The sequence below is a fragment of the Hippopotamus amphibius genome, chromosome 16 (assembly GCF_030028045.1).
Source record: "Hippopotamus amphibius kiboko isolate mHipAmp2 chromosome 16, mHipAmp2.hap2, whole genome shotgun sequence".
Classification (NCBI taxonomy): Eukaryota; Metazoa; Chordata; class Mammalia; order Artiodactyla; family Hippopotamidae; genus Hippopotamus; species Hippopotamus amphibius.
The window spans coordinates 59,906,080-59,912,084 of record NC_080201.1 but is presented as its reverse complement, the minus strand read 5'-3'; positions in this window follow the sequence as shown (position 1 = coordinate 59,912,084).

Sequence of the window (6,005 nt, the reverse complement as noted above, 5' to 3'; positions counted from 1 at the left end):
CTGACGGGCAGAAAGGCCGACCAATCAGGGGAGGCGGGGGGCCGGGGAGGCGGGGCCGAGGGGGGGTTGCTCGTTGGAGGGAGAGGCCTTTGTTACTGCGGCCCGGCCCCTACCCCCTCCCGCCCCGGGCGTCCCCGGCTTCCCACCTCGGATCTCTAGAACCCTGGGTCTGGGACACTTTTCCTGGAGCCCACCTCCCTCTTGCTTCAGGTCCCAATCTCATCCTCCCTAAGACCCAGAAATTCCGGCCTCCAACCCCAGGAGTCCGGGCCCCCAGCCCCTTCAGACCCTGGAGTCTGGTGCCCCGGTTCTCACTTCCCCCAGACACAGGAATCAGAGCCCCTAGTCCTCTCCCCCCACCCCCAGACCCAGGAATCCTGGTCCCCAGCCCCTGCTCCCCCAACCCCAAGAGTCCGGGCTCCCAATCCACTCTGCCCTCAGACCCAGGAGGCTGGTCCCCCAGTCCCCACCTCCCCCAGACCCAGGAATCAGAGGTCCCAGGCCCCTCTTCTTGTAGGACATAGTTCTGCTTCTCTACCTGCTTTCATGAATAACACTGACTTTGGGGTGAGATTTCATTCTTCCATCCACCCCAACCCTCATCCCCAGGGTAACAGGGGGATGGGGACCTGACCTTGGGAGATGGTAATCCAGGGTTTAGGTACGAAAAATGCTCGTTCTTTCACTTACTTGGCTGTGTGACCTTGGACAAGTCACTTCTCTTCGCAGAATCTCAGTGTCTTCCCTGCAAGAAGGAGTCATCTTTATTTCTCAAGGTTGTTGAGAAGAATAAGAGAGATCCTGGGGAGGTGCTAGCTCTGCCCAGAGCCCTAACAACCTGTAGTTAGTTCTTCCCTCCTGATAGCACTACGCATCCATTTACTAGGTATAGTCCTCCCTCCTGGGCCACCAGGTAAGGGGTCCCTGTCCCCTGCCCCCCATATAGGCTCTGAGGCAAGAGAACAATCCCTGAGCCTACTCCATGTCAGGGGCACTTGAAGACAAGAGTTTTTGAAGTTAGCCCCGAGGGGCTGTTTTACCACAAAAGCATATCCATCCTCTGTTCCTCCCCATCCCCCCACATCCAGTCTGTCTGCAAGAGCGGGCTCGCTCTGCCTTTGCCCCCCAAACAGATCTCTACTCTGTACTCTCCTGGATGACTGCTCTGATGGCAGCAGCCAAGGCCCTGGTCTCCCAGCCTCCACCTTTGCCTCCGCCTTCATATCAACAAGCTCTGAATTCGTAAACCAGCTGGTGCTACTGCCCTGCCTCACTCACTCACTCAGCTCCAGCTGCTCTGGCCTTCTTTCTGCTCCTTGAACAAGCCCAACTTGTTCCAATCTCAGGGCCTTTGCACTTGCTGTTCCCTCTGCTGGAATGCTCTTCTCACCAGGTTGGCACAAGACTCTAATTTTTCAGATCTCACTTTTAAGAAGCCTTTGTTGGGACTTCCCTGGTGCCTGGTGGTCCACTGGCTAAGACTCCACACTCCCCATGCAGGGGGCCCGGGTTCAATCTCTGGTCAGGGAACTAGATCCCACATGCCACAACTAAGAGTTCCCAAGCTGCAACTAAAGATCCTGCATGCTGCAACTAAGACCCGACGCAGCTAAATAAATAAATAAATAAATAAATATTTAAAAAAAGAAGACTTTGTTGATCGTGCTATCCAAAGTAACCCCCACTCCCAACGCAACAGCTCTCTGCCACACCTGTTTTGTTTTCTCCATAGCCTTTAGCGTTCCCTTATTTTGTGTGTTCACTTGTTTATTTCCAGTCACTCTCCCCACCCCATCTCCCACTTCCAGAATGTAAGCTTTACTAAGGCAGGGTTTTGTCTTTTTGTTTGTTTAATTGAGGTATAGTTGATTTGCAATATTGTATTTGTTTCAGTTGTAAAACATAGTGATTCAAAATTTTTATAGATTATGCCTCATTTAAAGTTGTCAAATATTGGTTATATTTCCTGTGCTGAACAATATAATCTTAGAGTTTATTTCTTTTATATATAGTAGTTTGTACTTCTTAATCCTCCACCCCTATCTTGCCCTGCCATCCTTCCCTCTCCCCACTGGTAACCACTAGTTTGTTCTCTATATCTGTGAGTCTGTTTCTGTTTTGTTATATTCATTCGTTTGTTTTATTTTTTAGATTCCACATATAAGTGATAACATACAGTATTTGTCCTTCTCTGTCTGACTTATTTCACTAAGCATAATACCCTTTGGGTCTATTCATGTTGCAAAAGGTAAAATTTCACTCTTTTTTAAAATGGCTGAGTAGTATATATACATATATATGTATATACATATATACATCTTCATCTTCTTTATCCATTTATCTGTTGATGGGCACTTAGGTTGCTACCATGTCTTGGCTATTGTGAATAGTGCTGCTGTGAACATTGGGGTGTATGTATCTTTTCAAATTAATGTTTTTCGTTTCCTTTGGATATATGTCCAAGAGTGGAATTGCTGGATCCTATGGTAGTTCTTTTTTTTTTTTTTTTTGAGGAACCTCCATACTATTTTCTACAGTGGCTGCACTAATTTACATTCCCCCCAACAGTGTAGAAGGGTTCCTTTCTCTCCACATCCTCACCAACATTTGTTATTTGTGGTCTTTTTGGTGATGGCCATTCTGAGAGTTGTGAGGTGATAGCTCATTGTGGTTTTGATTTGCATTTCTCTGGTGACTAGCAATGTTGAGCATTTCGGACAGATTATTTGTTTGTTTCTGTCTGCTTTTGCTCAAGGCTTATCTCCAGAGCTTAGCCCAGTGACTGATACCTAGTAGGTACTCAACAAATATGTACTGTACGAATGGGTTGGATGACTTACTAGCCCTATTTGGACAGATGGAGAGAATGAAGATCCAGAGAGGGAAAGGGACCTACCTAAGTTAACACAGCCAGGTGCGGTAAGAGCTGGTGGTGTGTTGCCGTTGGTTTGCACTGATTTGTGAGAACTGATCATTAACTTTTCAGGAATTTTGCAAACTGGATGTTAAACTATTGTTGGCCTGATACTAGACATGTGGGTATTTACACCATGGCAACTGGCAAACACTGCAAATTAGGATTTTTTTTTTTTTTGAGAGCCATTGTAACAACACACTCTTGTACAAAATACATTGTGACCCTGGCAAAAGGTCGTTTATTGCTTCCCTTTGATGAGGTTTAGGATGAGGATGGGGATCCTTCTTCCTGGAATGACCCATCTCAGGCCTGATGACAATATGAGCACTTCCTACTTGCAGACAGCCTTCTGAGCACACTTTACGTATTATCTCCTTGAAGCCTTATGATGTCCTTTTGAGTATGTTTTATCTTTACCTCTGTTTCACAGATGAGGAAACAGACATAGAAAAGTGAAAGCAGAGAAGTAAAAAAAAAGTAAAAGAATTGCCCAACGCCATAGACACAGCTGAAGATATTTGCCATACGTGTATCTGATGATGAACTTGTAGCCAGAATATATAAAGAGCTCCTACAAATCAACAACAAAAAAGAGACGCTAAATTTTTAAATGGGAAAAAGACACGGACAAATACTTCACAAAAAGAGGATTTCTAATCATCACATGAAAAAATACCCAACACCATTAGTCATCAGGGAAATCGAACCAAAAATACAGTGAGATGCTCCTATTCACCCACTAGAATGTCTAAAAGGATTGATAGCAGCAAGTGTCAGCAAGGATGTGGAGCACCCTGTAAGCTCCCTTGCCCTTTGACCTCAGGGTGGGTCTGGCCAAAGGGAGGCACAGGCAGAACACTGAAGGGTGGCTGGAGAATGCTCTGGTCCCTGCCCGCTGCCCTACCTTGGGGCCTGTGACGTGGCCCCTCAGCCATGGCTCTGGTTCTCAGGAGGGCCTCAGAGACACCATTTCTCTCTCTAGTTCCTCCAGGATGCAGCAGAATCTGGAAGGAATTTCCGATTTTCCTTTCCTTCTGTTGTTGGTTCCTGGGAGGCCTTACCATTCCTGTGTCCCTAACCCTGCTCACGCCTCTGTGAATGGTACCTTTATCAGAAATTCTGTTTAGGAATCCGACTGGAGGGGGCTGTCTCTTTCCAGCCAGGACACCCCGCTGTGCTAGCGCCATTGGGGTTTCACAGTCAAGGCCCAAAGCCCTCTGAAGATGATGCTTAGAAGGCTCAGGAGTGTGGAAGATATTCTATTTCACACCTAATAAGTGAAATAAAAATTCTGATGGCCACGGATACCATTTTTTTCATCCATTAGGTGGGCAAACTTCAAAGGACCCAGGAACGCACGAGGTTGGTGACCACAGTTGTTGACGAGAGTGAAATCGGTTCCCTTTCTATGGAGGGCAAGTTGGCATTATCCCTGAAAACTATGTACCTGACCCTAGACCTTGAAAGCCCGCATCCAGAATTTTCTCTTGCTTAAGTGCTCTCGTACATTCCCAGTGGCTAAGGGACCAGATCATCAAGGTAGCGTTCTCTGCAGTGCTCAGAGGACAAACTGCCTAAATACTCAACAAGGGACTGGTTCGATACATTATATCCGTTGATAGCCTGCTGTTAAAGAGCGAGGTTGATGATACAGACTGTGTGGTATTCTGTAAGTGAAAGGAAGCAAAGTACATAATGCAAATGTGTAACACGCACATATGCTTGTATGTCCGTCCTATTCCTCCAGAATAGGCTCTCAGTCTTGGCATCACTGACATTTGGGGCTGGGTGATTCTTTGTGGTGGGGCTGCCCTGTGTGTTTTAGGGTGTTGAGCAGCATTCCAGGACCCCACCCACTACATGTTGCTGGCTCTCCCCCTCCTGAAGTCATGACACCCTAGAGTGTCCCCTGGGACGGGCAACATAGCTCTCGGTTGAGAACCATTGCTCTGGGAGGAAACACTAGGCACCAGAAGCGTGTTTATCTCTGGGGAGGGGGACTGTCCTCCAGCATTCCTGTCTCCAAGATGGGGAGAAGCCATCCTGATGGGCCCAGCTCCTAGGAGCAGCCAGGAGAGGGATGGATTTGGCCTTGCCTCTCAGGCTGTGAGCCCCTGGGAAAGACCCTCCCCTTTCTGAACCTCAGTGTCCTCATCCTCAAGGGTAAGGGTAGGTGACTATCTCCCAACACACAAGGTTGCAGTGTGGCCATACAGAAGCCTCTCAACCTCCGTGGGCCTCAGTTTCCTCTTCTGTGAAAGGGGCACAATGAGTGGACTATGGGGCCGCTGGGTTAAGTGAATAAGGGCTGAGGGCTTGGAAGGCACTCAGTTCTGGTCAGTGCCTTTGTCGCGATTGTTGCCATCACCTCCCAAAGGCACAGAGGAGGTTTATACAGATCTGTCTTCCAGTGAACTCCTGTTTCTCTCCCTCTGTGCATCTCCCCTTCATCCTTCTTTCTCTCCAGTTTATGTCCTTTATGTCCTTGTCTCTGCCACACTCCGTGCTGAGCACTGCAGGGACATGGAGATGAGACAGGCCTCTCCCTGCCCAGACTGGGACACAGATCAACCCGGGGGGGGGGGGGGGGGGCAGGGAAGGGATCTGTGAGTGGGAACTACCGAGGCTCAGAGGTGGGCACTAAACATCCTAAACCACTGAGACCCATTATCTCTCAGAGGAAGATGCTCTTGTCCTCATCTAGGCTGACTCACCAGCATCTCCTGCACTCCCAGCTGGCCTCGGACAGGTGTGCAGTGAAGGGTTAGCTCAGCAGACCTGGGTTGTCCAAATCCCGCCCACTCCAAACAGAGGACTGGCTCTTGATTGGCTCCTGGGAGGGAACCTCTAAGCCCTTGGAATGTCCTGATAAGAGCATCTTTATCTGGGGACCTTGGGCCACACCAGATAGTCTATGCTAACAATGTGATTTATGGAGGACACCTTGGGTCATGTGGTATCAGCGTGACCTCCTGGGGGTTAGGGCACAGTGCTGAAAACTAAGGGCTATGTAACCAGCCTCCAATAAAAACCTGGACATCAAGGCTCAGGTGAGCATCCCTGGTTGACAACACTGCATCTCGTCACA